Below are 22,662 nucleotides of genomic sequence, written 5' to 3' on the forward strand. Positions count from 1 at the left end.
CTTTTACATTCCGATGCACCTCTGCAGGTTTACTGTATCCATTGGACCTTCCCATTGACGATGAAACACAGATATTACATCGGAATTATATATAAGAGACACAACGTTCACTTAAGTACAAGAAAACTGAGTCTTCTTACGGTCTATGTTTTGAGCGTTTCCAGTGTCACCAGTTTTACATTCCGATGCTCCTCTGCAGGTTTACTGTATCCATTGGACCTTCCCATTGACGATGAAACACAGAAATTGCATGGGAATTAAATATAAGAGACACAATTCCGACTTAGGTACAGGAAGACTGAGTCTTCCTACTGTCTATGTTTTGAGCGTGTCCTGTGTCACCAGTTTTACATACCGATGCACCTCTGCAGGTTTACTGTATCCATTGGACCTTCTCATTGACGAAGAAACACAGAAATTGCATCGGAATTAAAAATAAGAGATACAATGCCGACTTAAGTACAAGAACACTGAGTCTTCTTAGGGTCTATGTTTTGAACGCTTCCTGTGTCACCAGTTTTACATTCCGATGCACCTCTGCAGGTTTACTGTATCCCTTTGACCTTCCCATTGCCGACGAAACACAGAAATTGCATCGGATTTAAATATAAGAGACACAATGCCGACTTAAGTACAGGGAGACTGAGTATTCCTAATGTCTATGATTTGAGCGTTTCCTGTGTCACCAGTTTTACATTCCGATGCACCTCTGCAGGTTTACTGTTTCTCTTGGATCTTCCCATTGACTTTGAATCACAGAAATTGCATCGGAATTAAATATAAGAGACACAACGCCGACTTAAGAACAGGAAGGCTGAGTCTTCCTACTGTCTATGTTTTTAGCGTCTCCTGTGTCACCACTTTTACATTCCGATGCACCTCTGCAGGTTTACTGTATCCCTTGGATCTTCCTATTGACGATGAACTACAGAAATTGCATCGGAATTAAATATAAGAGACACAATGCCGACTTAAGTAATGGAACATTGAGTCTTCCTACTGTGTGTGTTTTGAGCGTTTCCTGCGTCACCAATTTTACATTCCGATGCACCTCTGCAGGTTTACTGTATCCATTGGACCTTCCCATTGACGATGAAACACAGAAATTGCATCGGAATTAAATATAAGAGACACAATTCCGACTTAGGTACCGGAAGGCTGAGTCTTCCTACTGTCTATGTTTTGAGCGTGTCCTGTGTCACCAGTTTTACAGTCCGATGAACTCTGCAGTTTTACTGTATCCCTTGCAGCTTCACAGTGACGATGAAACACAGAAATTGCATCGGTATTAAATATAAAAGACACAATGCCGACTTAAGTACGAGAAAACTGAGTCTTCTTAGGGTCTATGTTATGAGCGCTTCCTGTGTCACCAGTTTTACATTCGGATGCACCTCTGCAGGGTTACTGTATCCCTTGGACCTTCCCATTGACGAAAAAACACAGAAATTGCATCGGAATTAAATATATGACACAATGCCGACTTCAGTACAGGAAGACTGTGTCTTCCTACTGTCAATGTTTGAGCGTTTCCTGTGTCAACAGTTTTACATTCCGATGCACCTCTGCAGGTTTACTGTATCCATTGGACCTAACCATTGTCGATGAAACACAGAAAATGCATCGCAATTAAATATAAGAGACACAATGCCGACTGAAGTACAGGAAGACTGAGTCTTCCTACTGTCTATGTTTTGAGCGTTTCCTGTGTCACCAGTTTTACATTCCGATCCACCTCTGCAGGTTTACTGTATCCATTGGACCCTCCCATTGACGATGAAACACAGAAATAGCATCGGAATTAAATATAAGAGACACAATTCCGACTTAAGTACAGGAAGGCTGAGTCTTCCTACTGTCTATGTTTGAGCGTTTCCTGTGTCACCAGTTTTACATTCCGATGCACCTCTGCATGTTTACTGTATCCCTGGGATCTTCGCATTGACGATGAACCACGGAAATTCCATCGGAATTAAATATAAGAGACAGAATGCTGACTTAAGTACAGGAACATTGAGTCTTCCTACTGTCTATGTTTTGAGCGTTTCCTGCGTCACCAGTTTTACATTCCGATGCACCTCTGCAGGTTTACTGTATCGATTGGACTTTCACATTGACGATGAAACACAGAAATAGCATCGGAATTAAATATAAGAGACACAATGCCGACATAAGTATAGGAAGAATGAGTCTTCCTACTGTGTATGTTTTGAGCTTTTCCTGCGTCACCAATTTTACATTCCGATGCACCTCTGCAGGTTTACTGTATCCATTGGACCTTCCCATTGACGATGAAACACAGAAATAGCATCGGAATTAAATATAAGAGACACAACGCCTACTTAAGAACAGCAAGGCTGAGTCTTCCTACTGTCTATGTTTTGAGCGTCTCCTGTGTCACCACTTTTACATTCCGATGCACCTCTGCAGGTTTACTGTATCCATTGGACCTTCCCATTGACGATGAAACACAGATATTACATCGGAATTACATATAAGAGACACAACGTTCACTTAAGTACAAGAAAACTGAGTCTTCTTACGGTCTATGTTTTGAGCGTTTCCAGTGTCACCAGTTTTACATTCCGATGCTCCTCTGCAGGTTTACTGTATCCATTGGACCTTCCCATTGACGATGAAACACAGAAATTGCATGGGATTTAAATATAAGAGACACAATTCCGACTTAGGTACAGGAAGACTGAGTCTTCCTACTGTCTATGTTTTGAGCGTGTCCTGTGTCACCAGTTTTACATACCGATGCACCTCTGCAGGTTTACTGTATCCCTTGGACCTTCACAGTGACGATGAAATACAGAAATTGCATCGGAATTAAATATAAAAGACACAATGCCGACTAAAGTACAAGAAAACTGAGTCTTCTTAGGGTCTATGTTATGAGCGTTTCCTGTGTCACCAGTTTTACATTCCGATGCACCTCTGCAGGGTTACTGTATCCCTTGGACCTTGCCATTGACGATGAAACACAGAAATTGCATCGGAATTAAATATAAGAGACACAATTCCGACTTAGGTACCGGAAGACTGAGTCTTCCTACTGTCTATGTTTTGAGCGTGTCCTGTGTCACCAGTTTTACAGTCCGATGAACTCTGCAGTTTTACTGTATCGATTGGACTTTCACATTGACGATGAAACACAGAAATAGCATCGGAATTAAATATAAGAGACACAATGCCGACATAAGTACAGGAAGAATGAGTCTTCCTACTGTGTATGTTTTGAGCTTTTCCTGCGTCACCAATTTTACATTCCGATGCACCTCTGCAGGTTTACTGTATCCATTGGACCTTCCCATTGACGATGAAACACAGAAAAGGCATAGGAATTTAATATAAGAGACACAATGCCGACTTAAGTACAGGAAGAATGAGTCTCCTACTGTCTATGTTTTGAGCGGCGTTTCCTGTGTGACCAGTTTTACATTCCGATCCACCTCTGCAGGTTTACTGTATCCATTGGACCTTCTCATTGACGAAGAAACACAGAAATTGCATCGGAATGAAAAATAAGAGATACAACGCCGACTTAAGTACAGGAAGAATGAGTCTTCCTACTGTCTATGTTTTGAGCGGCGTTTCCTGTGTGACCAGTTTTACATTCCGATCCACCTCTGCAGGTTTACTGTATCCATTGGACCTTCTCATTGACGAAGAAACACAGAAATTGCATCGGAACTAAAAATAAGAGATACAACGCCGACTTAAGTACAAGAACACTGAGTCTTCTTAGGGTCTATGTTTTGAACGCTTCCTGTGTCACCAGTTTTACATTCCGATGCACCTCTGCAGGTTTACTGTATCCCTTTGACCATCCCATTGCCGACGAAACACAGAAATTGCATCGGATTTAAATATAAGAGACACAACGCCGACTTAAGAACAGGAAGGCTGAGTCTTCCTACTGTCTATGTTTTTAGCGTCTCCTGTGTCACCACGTTTACATTCCGATGCACCTCTGCAGGTTTACTGTATCCCTTGGATCTTCCCATTGACGATGAACTACAGAAATTGCATCGGAATTAAATATAAGAGACACAATGCCGACTTAAGTAATGGAACATTGAGTCTTCCTACTGTGTGTGTTTTGAGCGTTTCCTGCGTCACCAATTTTACATTCCGATGCACCTCTGCAGGTTTACTGTATCCATTGGACCTTCCCATTGACGATGAAACACAGAAATTGCATCGGAATTAAATATAAGAGACACAATTCCGACTTAGGTACCGGAAGACTGAGTCTTCCTACTGTCTATGTTTTGAGCGTGTCCTGTGTCACCAGTTTTACAGTCCGATGAACTCTGCAGTTTTACTGTATCCCTTGCAGCTTCACAGTGACGATGAAACACAGAAATTGCATCGGTATTAAATATAAAAGACACAATGCCGACTTAAGTACGAGAAAACTGAGTCTTCTTAGGGTCTGTGTTATGAGCGCTTCCTGTGTCACCAGTTTTACATTCGGATGCACCTCTGCAGGGTTACTGTATCCCTTGGACCTTCCCATTGACGAAAAAACACAGAAATTGCATCGGAATTAAATATATGACACAATGCCGACTTCAGTACAGGAAGACTGTGTCTTCCTACTGTCAATGTTTGAGCGTTTCCTGTGTCAACAGTTTTACATTCCGATGCACCTCTGCAGGTTTACTGTATCCATTGGACCTAACCATTGTCGATGAAACACAGAAAATGCATCGCAATTAAATATAAGAGACACAATGCCGACTGAAGGACAGGAAGACTGAGTCTTCCTACTGTCTATGTTTTGAGCGTTTCCTGTGTCACCAGTTTTACATTCCGATCCACCTCTGCAGGTTTACTGTATCCATTGGACCCTCCCATTGACGATGAAACACAGAAATAGCATCGGAATTAAATATAAGAGACACAATGCCGACATAAGTACAGGAAGAATGAGTCTTCCTACTGTGTATGTTTTGAGCTTTTCCTGCGTCACCAATTTTACATTCCGATGCACCTCTGCAGGTTTACTGTATCCATTGGACCTTCCCATTGACGATGAAACACTGAAATAGCATCGGAATTAAATATAAGGGACACAACGCCTACTTAAGAACAGCAAGGCTGAGTCTTCCTACTGTCTATGTTTTGAGCGTCTCCTGTGTCACCACTTTTACATTCCGATGCACCTCTGCAGGTTTACTGTATCCATTGGACCTTCCCATTGACGATGAAACACAGATATTACATCGGAATTATATATAAGAGACACAACGTTCACTTAAGTACAACAAAACTGAGTCTTCTTACGGTCTATGTTTTGAGCGTTTCCAGTGTCACCAGTTTTACATTCCGATGCTCCTCTGCAGGTTTACTGTATCCATTGGACCTTCCCATTGACGATGAAACACAGAAATTGCATGGGAATTAAATATAAGAGACACAATTCCGACTTAGGTACAGGAAGACTGAGTCTTCCTACTGTCTATGTTTTGAGCGTGTCCTGTGTCACCAGTTTTACATACCGATGCACCTCTGCAGGTTTACTGTATCCCTTGGACCTTCACAGTGACGATGAAATACAGAAATTGCATCGGAATTAAATATAAAAGACACAATGCCGACTAAAGTACAAGAAAACTGAGTCTTCTTAGGGTCTATGTTATGAGCGTTTCCTGTGTCACCAGTTTTACATTCCGATGCACCTCTGCAGGGTTACTGTATCCCTTGGACCTTGCCATTGACGATGAAACACAGAAATTGCATCGGAATTAAATATAAGAGACACAATGCCGACTTAAGTACAGAAAGACTGAGTCTTCCTACTATCTATGTTTTGAGCGTTTCCTGAGTCACCAGGTTTACATTCCGATGCACCTCTGCAGGTTTACTGTATCCCTTGGGTTTTCACATTGACGATGAAACACAGAAATTGCATCGGAATTAAATATAAGAGACACAACGCCTACTTAAGAACAGGAAGGCTGAGTCTTCCTACTGTCTATGTTTTGAGCGTCTCCTGTGTCACCACTTTTACATTCCGATGCACCTCTGCAGGTTTACTGTATCCCTTGGATCTTCCCATTGACGATGAACCACAGAAATTGCGTCGGAATTATATATAAGAGACACAATGCCGACTTAAGTAATGGAACATTGAGTCTTCCTACTGTCTATGTTTTGAGCGTTTCCTGCGTCACCAGTTTTACATTCCGATGCACCTCTGGAGGTTTACTGTATCCATTGGACCTTCCCATTGACGATGAAACACAGAAATTACATCGGAATTAAATATAAGAGACACAACGTTGAGTTAAGTACAAGAAAACTGAGTCTTCTTACGGTCTATGTTTTGAGCGTTTCCTGTGTCACCAGTTTTACATTCCGATGCACCTCTGCAGGTTTACTGTATGCATTGGACCTTCCCATGGACGATGAAACACAGAAATTGCATCGGAATTAAATATAAGAGACACAATTCACTCTTAGATACAGGAAGACTGAGTCTTCCTACTGTCTATGTTTTGAGCGTGTCCTGCGTCACCAGTTTTACATTCCGATGCACCTCTGCAGGTTTACTGTAACCCTTGGACCTTCACAGTGACGATGAAACACAGAAATTGCATCGGAATTAAATATAAAAGACACAATGCCGACTTAAGTACAAGAAAACTGAGTCTTCTTAGGGTCTAAGTTATGAGCGCTTCCTGTGTCACCAGTTTTACATTCCGATGCAACTCTGCAGGGTTACTGTATCCCTTGGACCTTCCCATTGACGAAAAAACACAGAAATTGCATCGGAATTAAATATATGACACAATGCCGACTTCAGTACGGGAAGACTGAGTCTTCCTACTGTCAATGTTTGAGCGTTTCCTGTGTCAACAGTTTTACATTCCGATGCACCTCTGCAGGTTTTACTGTATCCATTGGACCTTCCTATTGACGATGAAACACAGAAAATGCATCGGAATTAAATATAAGAGACACAATGCAGACTGAAGTACAGGAAAACTGAGTCTTCCTACTGTCTATGTTTTGAGCGTTTCCTGTGTCACCAGTTTTACATTCTGATCCGCCTCTGCCGGTTTACTGTATCCATTGGACCTTCCCATTGACGATGAAACACAGAAATAGCATCGGTATTAAATATAAGAGACACAATGCCGACTTAAGTACCGGAAGGCTGAGTCTTCCTACTGTCTATGTTTTGAGCGTTTCCTGTGTCACCAGTTTTACATTCCGATGCACCTCTGCAGGTTTACTGTATCCCTTGGATCTTCGCATTGACGATGAACCACAGAAATTGCATCGGAATTAAATATAAGAGACACAATGCCGACTTAAGTACAGGAACATTGAGTCTTCCTACTGTCTATGATTTGAGCGTTTCCTGCGACACCAGTTTTACATTCCGATGCACCTCTGCAGGTTTACTGTATCCATTGGTCCTTCGCATTGACGATGAAACACAGAAATTGCATCGGAATTAAATATAAAAGACACAATGCCGACTTAAGTACAGGAAGACTGAGCCGTCCAACTGTCTATGTTTTGAGCGTTTCCTGTGCCACCAGTTTTACATTCCGATGCACCTCTGCAGGTATACTGTTTCCCTTCGACTTTCCCATTGACGATGAAACACAGAAATTGCATCGGAATTAAATATAAGAGACACAATGCCGACTTAAGTACAGGAAGACTGAGTCTTTCTACTGTCTATGTTTTGAGCGTTTCCTGTGTCACCAGTTTTACATTCCGATGCACCTCTGCAGGTTTACTGTATACCTTAGACTTTCCCATTGGCGATGAAACACAGAAATTGCATCGGAATTAAATATAAGGCACGCAATGACGTCTTAAGTACAGGAAGACAAAGTCCTCCAACTGTCTATGCTTTGAGCGTTTCCTGTGTCACCAGTTTTACATTCCGATGCACGTCTGCAGGTTTCTTGTATGCCTTGGACCTTCAAAGTGACGATGAAACACAGAAATTGCATCGGAATTAAATACAAGAGACACAATGCCGACTTAAGTACAGGAAGACTGAGCCGTCCTACTGTCTATGTTTTGAGCGTTTCCTGTGCCACCAGTTTTACATTCCGATGCACCTCTGCAGGTATAATGTTTCCCTTCGACTTTCCCATTGACGATGAAACACAGAAATTGCATCGGAATTAAATATAAGAGACACAATGCCGACTTAAGTACAGGAAGACTGAGTCTTTCTACTGTCTATGTTTTGAGCGTTTCCTGTGTCACCAGTTTTACATTCCGATGCACCTCTGCAGGTTTACTGTATCCATTGGTTCTTCCCTTTGACGAAGAAACACAGATATTACATCGGAATTAAATATAAGAGACACAACGTTGACATAAGTACAAGAAAACTGAGTCTTCTTACGGTCTATGTTTCGAGCGTTTCCAGTGTCACCAGTTTTACATTCCGATGCACCTCTGCTGGTTTACTGTATCCATTGGACCTTCCCATTGACGATGAAACACAGAAATTGCATCGGAATTAAATATAAGAGACACAATTCCGACTTAGGTACAGGAAGACTGAGTCTTCCTACTGTCTATGTTTTGAGCGTGTCCTGTGTCACCAGTTTTACATTCCGATGCACCTCTGCTGTTTTACTGTATCCCTTGCACCTTCACAGTGACGATGAAACACAGAAATTGCATAGGAATTAAATATAAAAGACACAATGCCGACTTGAGTACAAGAAAACTGAGTCTTCTTAGGGTTTATGTTAAGAGGGCTTCCTGTGTCACCAGTTTTACATTCCGATGCACCTCTGCAGTTTTACTGTATCACTTGCACCTTCACAGTGACGATGAAACACAGAAATTGCATAGGAATTAAATATAAAAGACACAATGCCGACTTAAGTACAAGAAAACTGAGTCTTGTTAGGGTCTATGTTATGAGAGCTTCCTGTGTCACCTGTTTTACATTCCGATGCACCTCTGCAGGTTTACTGTATCCATTGGACCTTCCCATTGACGATGAAACATAGAAAATGCATCGGAATTAAATATAAGAGACACAATGCCGACTGAAGTACAGGAAAACTGAGTTTTCATACTGTCTATGTTTTGAGCGTTTCCTGTGTCACCAGTTTTACATTCCGATCCACCTCTGCAGGTTTACTGTATCCATTGGACCTTCCCATTGACGATGAAACACAGAAATAGCATCGGAATTAAATATAAGAGACACAATGCCGACTTAAGTACAGGTAGGCTGAGTCTTCCTACTGTCTATGTTTTGAGCGTTTCCTGTGTCACCAGTTTTACATTCCGATGCACCTCTGCAGGTTTACTGTATCCCTTGGATCTACGCATTGACGATGAACCACAGAAATTGCATCGGAATTAAATATAAGAGACACAATGCCGACTTAAGTACAGGAACATTGAGTCTTCCTACTGTCTATGTTTTGAGCGTTTCCTGCGTCACCAGTTTTACATTCCGATGCACGTCTGCAGGTTTACTGTATCCATTGGACCTTCCCATTGACGTTGAAACACAGAAATTACATCGGAATTAAATATAAGTGACACAACGTTGAGTTAAGTAGAAGAAAACTGAGTCTTCTTACGGTCTATGTTTTGAGCGTTTCCCGTGTCACCACTTTTACGTTCCTATGCACCTCTGCAGGTTTACTGTATCCATTGGACCTTCACATGGACGATGAAGCACAGAAATTGAATCGGAATTAAATATAAGAAACACTATTCACTCTTAGGTACAGGAAGACTGAGTCTTCCTACTGTCTATGTTTCGAGCGTATCCTGTGTCACCAGTTTTACATTCCGATGCACCTCTGCAGGTTTACTGTAACCCTTGGACCTTCACAGTGACGAAGAAACACAGAAATTCCATCGGAATTAAATATAAAAGACACAATGCCGACTTAAGTACAATAAAACTGATTCTTCTTAGGGTCTATGTTATGAGCGCTTCCTGTGTCACCTGTTTTACATTCCGATGCACCTCTGCAGGGTTACTGTATCCCTTGGACCTTCCCATTGGCGATGAAACACAGAAATTGCATCGGAATTAAATATAAGACACGCAATGACGTCTTAAGTACAGGAAGACAAAGTCTTCCAACTGTCCATGTTTTGAGCGTTTCCTGTGTCACCAGTTTTACATTCCGATGCACGTCTGCAGGTTTCCTGTATGCCTTGGACCTTCAAAGTGACGATGAAACACAGAAATTGCATCGGAATTAAATACAAGAGACACAATGCCGACTTAAGTACAGGAAGACTGAGCCTTCCTACTGTCTATGTTTTGAGCGTTTCCTGTGCCACCAGTTTTACATTCCGATGCACCTCTGCAGGTATACTGTTTCCCGTCGACTTTCCCATTGACGATGAAACACAGAAATTGCATCGGAATTAAATATAAGAGACACAATGCCGACTTAAGTACAGGAAGACTGAGTCTTTCTACTGTCTATGTTTTGAGCGTTTCCTGTGTCACCAGTTTTACATTCCGATGCACCTCCGCAGGTTTACTGTATCCATTGGACCTTCCCATGGACGACGAAACACAGAAATTGCATAGGAATTAAATATAAGAGACACAATGCTGACTTAGGTACAGGAAGACTGAGTCTTCCTACTTTCTATGTTTTGAGCGTGTCCTCCGTCACCAGTTTTACATTCCGTTGCACCTCTGCAGGTTTACTGTATCCATTGGACCTTCCCTTTGACGAAGAAACACAGAAATTACATCGGAATTAAATATAAGAGACACAACGTTGACATAAGTACAAGAAAACTGAGTCTTCTTACGGTCTATGTTTCGAGCGTTTCCAGTGTCACCAGTTTTACATTCCGATGCACCTCTGCTGGTTTACTGTATCCATTGGACCTTCCCATTGACGACGAAACACAGAAATTGCATCGGAATTAAATATAAGAGACACAATTCCGACTTAGGTAAAGGAAGACTGAGTCTTCCTACTGTCTATGTTTTGAGCGTGTCCTGTGTCACCAGTTTTACATTCCGATGCACCTCTGCTGTTTTACTGTATCCCTTGCACCTTCACAGTGACGATGAAACACAGAAATTGCATAGGAATTAAATATAAAAGACACAAAGCCGACTTGAGTACAAGAAAACTGAATCTTCTGAGGGTCTATGTTATGAGGGCTTCCTGTGTCACCAGTTTTACATTCCGATACACCTCTGCAGGGTTACTGTATACCTTGAACCTTCCCATTGACGAAAAAACACAGAAATTGCATCGGAATTAAATATATGACACAATACCGACTTCAGTACAGGAAGACTGAGCCTTCCTACCGTCAATGTTTGAGCGTTTCCTGTGTCAACAGTTTTACATTCCGATGCACCTCTGCAGGTTTACTGTATCCATTGGACCTTCCCATTGACGATGAAACACAGAAAATACATCGGAATTAAATATAAGAGACACAATGCCGACTGAAGTACAGGAAGACTGAGTCTTCCTACTGTCTATGTTTTGAGCGTTTCCTGTGTCACCAGTTTTACATTCCGATCCACCTCTGCAGGTTTACTGTATCCATTGGACTTTCACATTGACGATGAAACACAGAAATAGCATCGGAATTAAATATAAGAGTCACAATGCCGACATAAGTACAGGAAGATTGAGTCGTCCTACTGTGTATGTTTTGAGCTTTTCCTGTGGCACCAATTTTACATTCCGATGCACCTCTGCAGGTTTACTGTATCCATTGGACCTTCCCCTTGACGATGAAACACAGAAATAGCATCGGAATTAAATATAAGAGACACAACGCCTACTTAAGAACAGCAAGGCTGAGTCTTCCTACTGTCTATGTTTTGAGCGTCTCCTGTGTCACCACTTTTACATTCCTATGCACCTCTGCAGGTTTACTGTATCCATTGGACCTTCCCATTGACGATGAAACACAGAAATTAAATCGGAATTAAATATAAGAGACACAACGTTAACTTAAGTACAAGAAAACTGAGTCTTCTTACGGTCTATGTTTTGAGCGTTTCTTGCGTCACCTGTTTTACATTCCGATGCACCTCTGCAGGTTTACTGTATCCATTGGACCTTCCCATTGACGATGAAACACAGAAATTACATCGGAATTAAATATAAGTGACACAACGTTGCGTTAAGTAGAAGAAAACTGAGTCTTCTTACGGTCTATGTTTTGAGCGTTTCCTGTGTCACCAGTTTTAGATTCCGATGCACCTCTGCAGGTTTACTGTATCCATTGGACCTTCCCTTTGACGAAGAAACACAGAAATTACGTCGGAATTAAATATAAGAGACACAACGTTGACATAAGTACAAGAAAACTGAATCTTCTTACGGTCTATGTTTTGAGCTATTCCAGTGTCACCAGTTTTACATTCCGATGCACCTCTGCTGGTTTACTGTATCCATCGGACCTTCCCATTGACGATGAAACACAGAAATGGCATCGGAATTAAATATAAGAGACACGATTCCGACTTAGGTACAGGAAGACTGAGTCTTCCTACTGTCTATGTTTTGAGCGTGTCCTGTGTCACCAGTTTTACATTCCGATGCACCTCTGCAGTTTTACTGCATCCCTTGCACCTTCACTGTGACGATGAAACACAGAAATTGCATAGGAATTAAATATAAAAGACACAATGCCGACTTAAGTACAAGAAAACTGAGTCTTCTTAGGGTCTATGTTATGAGGGCTTCCTGTGTCACCAGTTTTACATTCCGATGCACCTCTGCAGGGTTACTGTATACCTTGGACCTTCCCATTGACGAAAAAACACAGAAATTGCATCGGAATTAAATATATGACACAATACCGACTTCAGTACAGGAAGACTGAGTCTTCCTACTGTCAATGTTTGAGCGTTTCCGATGCACCCCTGCAGGTTTACTGTATCCATTGGACCTTCCCATTGACCATGAAACACAGAAAATGCATCGGAATTAAATATAAGAGACACAATGCCGACTGAAGTACAGGAAGACTGAGTCTTCCTACTGTCTATGTTTTGAGCGTTTCCTGTGTCACCAGATTTACATTCCGATCCACCTCTGCAGGTTTACTGTATCCATTGGATTTTCACATTGACGATGAAACACAGAAATTGCATCGGAATTAAATATGAGACACAATGCCGACTTAAGTACAGGAAGATTGAGTCTTCCTACTGTGTATGTTTTGAGCTTCTCCTGCGTCACCAATTTACATTCCGATGCACCTCTGCAGGTTTACTGTATCCATTGGACCTTCCCATTGACGATGAAACACAGAAATAGCATCGGAATTAAATATAAGAGACACAACGCCTACTTAAGAACAGCAAGGCTGAGTCTTCCTACTGTCTATGTTTTGAGCGTCTCCTGTGTCACCACTTTTACATTCCGATGCACCTCTGCAGGTTTACTGTATCCATTGGACCTTCCCATTGACGATGAAACACAGAAATTACATCGGAATTAAATATAAGAGACACAACGTTCACTTAAGTACATGAAAACTGAGTCTTCTTACGGTCTATGTTTTGAGCGTTTCCAGTGTCACGAGTTTTACATTTCGATGCTCCTCTGCAGGTTTACTGTATCACTTGCACCTTCACAGTGACGATGAAACACAGAAATTGCATAGGAATTAAATATAAAAGACACAATGCCGACTTAAGTACAAGAAAACTGAGTCTTCTTAGGGTCTATGTTATGAGAGCTTCCTGTGTCACCAGTTTTACATTCCGAAGCACCTCTGCAGGTTCACTGTATTCATTGGACCTTCCCATTGACGATGAAACATAGAAAATGCATCGGAATTAAATATAAGAGACACAATGCCGACTGAAGTACAGGAAGACTGAGTCTTCAAACTGTCTATGTTTTGAGCGTTTCCTGTGTCACCAGTTTTACATTCCGATCCACCTCTGCAGGTTTACTGTATCCATTGGACCTTCCCATTGACGTTGAAACACAGAAATAGCATCGGAATTAAATATAAGAGACACAATGCCGACTTAAGTACAGGAAGGCTGAGTCTTCCTACTGTCTATGTTTTGAGCGTTTCCTGTGTCACTAGTTTTACATTCCGATGCACCTCTGCAAGTTTACTGTATCCCTTGGATCTTCGCATTGACGATGAACCACAGAAATTGCATCGAAATTAAATATAAGAGACACAATGCCGACTTAAGTACAGGAACATTGAGTCTTCCTACTGTCGATGTTTTGAGCGTTTCCTGCGTCACCAGTTTTTCATTCCGATGCACCTCTGCAGGTTTACTGTATCCATTGGACCTTCCCATTGACGATGAAACACAGAAATTACATCGGAATTAAATATAAGTGACACAACGTTGAGTTAAGTAGAAGAAAACTGAGTCTTCTTACGGTGTATGTTTTGAGCGTTTCCTGTGTCACCAGTTTTACCTTCCGATGCACCTCTGCAGGTTTACTGTATCCATTGGACCTTCACATGGACGATGAAGCACAGAAATTGAATCCGAATTAAATATAAGAAACACTATTCACTCTTAGGTACAGGAAGACTGAGTCTTCCTACTGTCTATGTTTTGAGCGCTTCCTGTGTCACCTGTTTTACATTCCGATGCACCTCTGCAGGGTTACTGTATCCCTTGGACCTTCCCATTGGCGATGAAACACAGAAATTGCATCGGAATTAAATATAAGACACGCAATGACGTCCTAAGTACAGGAACACAAAGTCTTCCTACTGTCTATGTTATGAGCGTGTCCTGTGTCACCAGTTTTACATTCCGATGCACCTCTTCTGTTTTACTGTATCCCTTGCACCTTCACAGTGACAATGAAACACAGAAATTGCATAGGAATTAAATATAAAAGACACAATGCCGACTTGAGTACAAGAAAACTGAGTCTTCTTAGGGTCTATGTTATGAGGGCTTCCTGTGTCACCAGTTTTACATTCCGATGCACCTCTGCAGGGTTACTGTATACCTTGGACCTTCCCATTGACGAAAAAACACAGAAATTGCATCGGAATTAAATATATGACACAATACCGACTTCAGTACAGGAAGACTGAGTCTTCCTACTGTCAATGTTTGAGCGTTTCCTGTGTCAACAGTTTACATTCCGATGCACCTCTGCAGGTTTACTGTATCCATTGGACCTTCCCATTGACGATGATACACAGAAATTACATCGGAATTAAATATAAGTGACACAACGTTGAGTTAAGTAGAAGAAAACTGAGTCTTCTTACGGTCTATGTTTTGAGCGTTTCCTGTGTCACCAGTTTTACGTTCCGATTCACCTCTGCAGGTTTACTGTACCCATTGGACCTTCACATGGACGATGAAGCACAGAAATTGAATCGGAATTAAATATAAGAAACACTATTCACTCTTAGGTACAGGAAGACTGAGTCTTCCTACTGTCTATGTTTCGAGCGTATCCTGTGTCACCAGTTTTACATTCCGATGCACCTCTGCAGGTTTACTGTAACCCCTGGACCTTCACAGTGACGAAGAAACACAGAAATTGCATCGGAATTAAATATAAAAGACACAATGCCGACTTAAGTACAAGAAAACTGATTCTTCTTAGGGTCTATGTTATGAGCGCTTCCTGTGTCACCTGTTTTACATTCCGATGCACCTCTGCAGGGTTACTGTATCCCTTGGACCTTCCCATTGGCGATGAAACACAGAAATTGCATCGGAATTAAATATAAGACACGCAATGACGTCTTAAGTACAGGAAGACAAAGTCTTCCAACTGTTTATGTTTTGAGCGTTTCCTGTGTCACCAGTTTTACATTCCGATCCACGTCTGCAGGTTTCCTGTATGCCTTGGACCTTCAAAGTGACGATGAAACACAGTAATTGCATCGGAATTAAATACAAGAGACACAATGCCGACTTAAGTACAGGAAGACTGAGCCTTCCTACTGTCTATGTTTTGAGCGTTTCCTCTGCCACCAGTTTTACATTCCGATGCACCTCTGCAGGTATACTGTTTCCCTTCGACTTTCCCATTGACGATGAAACACAGAAATTGCATCGGAACTAAATATAAGAGACACAATGCCGACTTAAGTACAGGAAGACTGAGTCTTTCTACTGTCTATGTTTTGAGCGTTTCCTGTGTCACCAGTTTTACATTCCGATGCACCTCTGCAGGTTTACTGTATCCATTGGACCTTCCCTTTGACGAAGAAACACAGAAATTACATCGGAATTAAATATAAGAGACACAACGTTGACATAAGTACAAGAAAACTGAGTCTTCTTACGGTCTATGTTTTGAGCGTTTCCAGTGTCACCAGTTTTACATTCCGATGCACCTCTGCTGGTTTACTGTATCCATTGGACCTTCCCATTGACGATGAAACACAGAAATTGCATCGGAATTAAATATAAGAGACACAATTCCGACTTAGGTACAGGAAGACTGAGTCTTCCTACTGTCTATGTTTTTAGCGTGTCCTGTGTCACCAGTTTTACATTCCGATGCACCTCTGCAGTTTTACTGTATCCCTTGCACCTTCACTGTGACGATGAAACACAGAAATTGCATAGGAATTAAATATAAAAGACATAATGCCGACTTAAGTACAAGAAAACTGAGTCTTCTTAGGGTCTATGTTATGAGGGCTTCCTGTGTCACCAGTTTTACATTCCGATGCACCTCTGCAGGGTTACTGTATACCTTGGACCTTCCCATTGACGAAAAAACACAGAAATTGCATCGGAATTAAATATATGACACAATACCGACTTCAGTACAGGAAGACTGAGTCTTCCTACTGTCAATGTTTGAGCGTTTCCGATGCACCCCTGCAGGTTTACTGTATCCATTGGACCTTCCCATTGACGATGAAACACAGAAAATGCATCGGAATTAAATATAAGAGACACAATGCCGACTGAAGTACAGGAAGACTGAGTCTTCCTACTGTCTATGTTTTGAGCGTTTCCTGTGTCACCAGTTTTACATTCCGATCCACCTCTGCAGGTTTACTGTATCCATTGGATTTTCACATTGACGATGAAACACAGAAATTGCATCGGAATTAAATATAAGAGACACAACGTATACTTAAGAACAGCAAGGCTGAGTCTTCCTACTGTCTATGTTTTGGCGTCTCCTGTGTCACCACTTTTACATTCCGTTGCACCTCTGCAGGTTTACTGTATCCATTGGACCTTCCCATAGACGATGAAACACAGAAATTACATCGGAATTAAATATAGGAGACAGAACGTTCACTTAAGTACATGAAAACTGAGTCTTCTTACGGTCTATGTTTTGAGCGTTTCCAGTGTCACCAGTTTTACATTCCGATGCTCCTCTGCAGGTTTACTGTATCCACTGGACCTTCCCATTGACGATGAAACACAGAAATTGCATCGGAATTAAATATAAGAGACACAATTCCGACTTAGGTATAGGAAGACTGAGTCTTCCTACTGTCTATGTTTTGAGCGTGTCCTGTGTCACCAGTTTCACATTCCGATGCACCTCTGCAGTCTTACTGTATCACTTACACCTTCACAGTGACGATGAAACACAGAAATTGCATAGGAATTAAATATAAAAGACACAATGCCAACTTAAGTACAAGAAAACTGAGTCTTGTTAGGGTCTATGTTATGAGAGCTTCCTGTGTCACCAGTTTTACATTCCGATGCACCCCTGCAGGGTTACTGTATCCCTTGGACCTTCACAGTGACGATGAAACACAGAAATTGCATCGGAATTAAATATAAGAGACACAATGCCGACTTAAGAAAAGGAAGACTGAGTCTTCCTACTGTCTGTGTTTTGAGCGTTTCCTGTGTCACCAGTTTTACATTCCGATGCACCTCTGCAGGTTTACTATACAGTACATTGGACATTCCCATTGGCGATGAAACATAGAAAATGGATCGGAATTAAATACAAGAGACACAATGCCGACTGAAGTACAGGAAGACCGAGTCTTCATACTGTCTATGTTTTGAGCGTTTCCTGTGTCACCAGTTTTACATTCCGATCCACCTCTGTAGGTTTACTGTATCCATTGGACCTTCCCATTGACGATGAAACACAGAAATAGCATCGGAATTAAATATAAGAGACACAATGCCGACTTAAGTCCAGGAAGGCTGAGTCTTCCTACTGTCTATGTTTTGAGCGTTTCCTGTGTCACCAGTTTTACATTCCGATGCACCTCTGCAGGGTTACTGTATACCTTGGACCTTCCCATTGACGAAAAAACACAGAAATTGCATCGGAATTAAATATATGACACAATACCGACTTCAGTACAGGAAGACTGAGTCTTCCTACTGTCAATGTTTGAGCGTTTCCTGTGTCAACAGTTTTACATTCCGATGCACCTCTGCAGGTTTACTGTATCCATTGGACCTTCCCATTGACGATGAAACACAGAAAATGCATCGGAATTAAATATAAGAGACACAATGCCGACAGAAGTACAGGAAGACTGAGTCTTCCTACTGTCTATGTTTTGAGAGTTTCCAGTGTCACCAGTTTTACATTCCGATCCACCTCTGCAGGTTTACTGTATCCATTGGATTTTCACATTAACGATGAAACACAGAAATTGCATCGGAATTAAATATAAAAGACACAATGCCGACTTAAGTACAAGAAAACTGATTCTTCTTAGGGTCTATGTTATGAGCGCTTCCTGTGTCACCTCTTTTACATTCCGATGCACCTCTGCAGGGTTACTGTATCCCTTGGACCTTCCCATTGGCGATGAAACACAGATATTGCATCGGAATTAAATATAAGACACGCAATGACGTCTTAAGTACAGGAAGACAAAGTCTCCCAACTGTCTATGCTTTGAGCGTTTCCTGTGTCACCAGTTTTACATTCCGATGCACGTCTGCAGGTTTCCTGTATGCCTTGGACCTTCAAAGTGACGATGAAACACAGAAATTGCATCGGAATTAAATACAAGAGACAGAATGCCGACTTAAGTACAGGAAGACTGAGCCTTCCTACTGTCTATGTTTTGAGCGTTTCCTGTGCAACCAGTTTTACATTCCGATGCACCTCTGCAGGTATACTGTTTCCCTTCGAATTTCCCATTGACGATGAAACACAGAAATTGCATCGGAATTAAATATAAGAGACACAATGCCGACTTAAGTACAGGAAGACTGAGTCTTTCTACTGTCTATGTTTTGAGCGTTTCCTGTGTCACCAGTTTTACATACCGATGCACCTCTGCAGGTTTACTGTATCCATTGGACCTTCCCTTTGTCGAAGAAACACAGAAATTACATCGGAATTAAATATAAGAGACACAACGTTGTCATAAGTACAAGAAAACGGAGTCTTCTTATGGTCTATGCTTTGAGCGTTTCCAGTGTCACCAGTTTTACATTCCGATGCACCTCTGCTGGTTTACTGTATCCATTGGACCTTCCCATTGACGATGAAACACAGAAATTGCATCGGAATTAAATATAAGAGACACAATTCCGACTTAGGTACAGGAAGACTGAGTCTTCCTACTGTCTATGTTTTGAGCGTGTCCTGTGTCACCAGTTTTACATTCCGATGCACCTCTGCTGTTTTACTGTATCCCTTGCACCTTCACAGTGACAATGAAACACAGAAATTGCATAGGAATTAAATATAAAAGACACAATGCCGACTTGAGTACAAGAAAACTGAGTCTTCTTAGGGTCTATGTTATGAGGGCTTCCTGTGTCACCAGTTTTACATTCCGATGCACCTCTGCAGGGTTACTGTATACCTTGGACCTTCCCATTGACGAAAAAACACAGAAATTGCATCGGAATTAAATATATGACACAATACCGACTTCAGTACAGGAAGACTGAGTCTTCCTACTGTCAATGTTTGAGCGTTTCCTGTGTCACCAGTTTTACATTCCGATCCACCTCTGCAGGTTTACTGTATCCATTGGATTTTCACATTGACGATGAAACACAGAAATTGCATCGGAATTAAATATAAGAGACACAATGCCGACATAAGTACAGGAAGATTGAGTCTTCCTACTGTGTATGTTTTGAGCTTTTCCTGTGGCACCAATTTTACATTCCGATGCACCTCTGCAGGTTTACTGTATCCATTGGACCTTCCCCTTGACGATGAAACACAGAAATAGCATCGGAATTAAATATAAGAGACACAACGTTCACTTAAGTACAAGAAAACTGAGTCTTCTTACGGTCTATGTTTTGAGCGTTTCTTGCGTCACCAGTTTTACATTCCGATGCACCTCTGCAGGTTTACTGTATCCATTGGACCTTCCCATTGACGATGAAACACAGAAATTACATCGGAATTAAATATAAGTGACACAACGTTGCGTTAAGTAGAAGAAAACTGAGTCTTCTTACGGTCTATGTTTTGAGCGTTTCCTGTGTCACCAGTTTTACGTTCCGATTCACCTCTGCAGGTTTACTGTATCCATTGGACCTTCACATGGACGATGAAGCACAGAAATTGAATCGGAATTAAATATAAGAAACACTATTCACTCTTAGGTACAGGAAGACTGAGTCTTCCTACTGTCTATGTTTCGAGCGTATCCTGTGTCACCAGTTTTACATTCCGATGCACCTCTGCAGGTTTACTGTAACCCTTGGACCTTCACAGTGACGAAGAAACACAGAAATTGCATCGGAATTAAATATAAAAGACACAATGCCGACTTAAGTACAAGAAAACTGATTCTTCTTAGGGTCTATGTTATGAGCGCTTCCTGTGTCACCTGTTTTACATTCCGATGCACCTCTGCAGGGTTACTGTATCCCTTGGACCTTCCCATTGGCGATGAAACACAGAAATTGCATCGGAATTAAATATAAGACACGCAATGACGTCTTAAGTACAGGAAGACAAAGTCTTCCAACTGTCTATGTTTTGAGCGTTTCCTGTGTCACCAGTTTTACATTCCGATGCACGTCTGCAGGTTTCCTGTATGCCTTGGACCTTCAAAGTGACGATGAAACACAGAAATTGCATCGGAATTAAATACACGAGACACAATGCCGACTTAAGTACAGGAAGACTGAGCCTTCCTACTGTCTATGTTTTGAGCGTTTCCTGTGCCACCAGTTTTACATTCCGATGCACCTCTGCAGGTATACTCTTTCCCTTCGACTTTCCCATTGACGATGAAACACAGAAATTGCATCGGAACTAAATATAAGAGACACAATGCCGACTTAAGTACAGGAAGACTGAGTCTTTCTACTGTCTATGTTTTGAGCGTTTCCTGTGTCACCAGTTTTACATTCCGATGCACCTCTGTATACCTTGGACCTTCCCATTGACGAAAAAACACAGAAATTGCATCGGAATTAAATATATGACACAATACCGACTTCAGTACAGGAAGACTGAGTCTTCCTACTGTCAATGTTTGAGCGTTTCCTGTGTCACCAGTTTTACATTCCGATCCACCTCTGCAGGTTTACTGTATCCATTGGATTTTCACATTGACGATGAAACACAGAAATTGCATCGGAATTAAATATAAGAGACACAATGCCGACATAAGTACAGGAAGATTGAGTCTTCCTACTGTGTATGTTTTGAGCTTTTCCTGTGGCACCAATTTTACATTCCGATGCACCTCTGCAGGTTTACTGTATCCATTGGACCTTCCCCTTGACGATGAAACACAGAAATAGCATCGGAATTAAATATAAGAGACACAACGTTCACTTAAGTACAAGAAAACTGAGTCTTCTTACGGTCTATGTTTTGAGCGTTTCTTGCGTCACCAGTTTTACATTCCGATGCACCTCTGCAGGTTTACTGTATCCATTGGACCTTCCCATTGACGATGAAACACAGAAATTACATCGGAATTAAATATAAGTGACACAACGTTGCGTTAAGTAGAAGAAAACTGAGTCTTCTTACGGTCTATGTTTTGAGCGTTTCCTGTGTCACCAGTTTTACGTTCCGATTCACCTCTGCAGGTTTACTGTATCCATTGGACCTTCACATGGACGATGAAGCACAGAAATTGAATCGGAATTAAATATAAGAAACACTATTCACTCTTAGGTACAGGAAGACTGAGTCTTCCTACTGTCTATGTTTCGAGCGTATCCTGTGTCACCAGTTTTACATTCCGATGCACCTCTGCAGGTTTACTGTAACCCTTGGACCTTCACAGTGACGAAGAAACACAGAAATTGCATCGGAATTAAATATAAAAGACACAATGCCGACTTAAGTACAAGAAAACTGATTCTTCTTAGGGTCTATGTTATGAGCGCTTCCTGTGTCACCTGTTTTACATTCCGATGCACCTCTGCAGGGTTACTGTATCCCTTGGACCTTCCCATTGGCGATGAAACACAGAAATTGCATCGGAATTAAATATAAGACACGCAATGACGTCTTAAGTACAGGAAGACAAAGTCTTCCAACTGTCTATGTTTTGAGCGTTTCCTGTGTCACCAGTTTTACATTCCGATGCACGTCTGCAGGTTTCCTGTATGCCTTGGACCTTCAAAGTGACGATGAAACACAGAAATTGCATCGGAATTAAATACACGAGACACAATGCCGACTTAAGTACAGGAAGACTGAGCCTTCCTACTGTCTATGTTTTGAGCGTTTCCTGTGCCACCAGTTTTACATTCCGATGCACCTCTGCAGGTATACTCTTTCCCTT

Source organism: Schistocerca nitens, chromosome 5 (assembly GCF_023898315.1).
Source record: "Schistocerca nitens isolate TAMUIC-IGC-003100 chromosome 5, iqSchNite1.1, whole genome shotgun sequence".
In the NCBI taxonomy this organism is placed as follows: Eukaryota; Metazoa; Arthropoda; class Insecta; order Orthoptera; family Acrididae; genus Schistocerca; species Schistocerca nitens.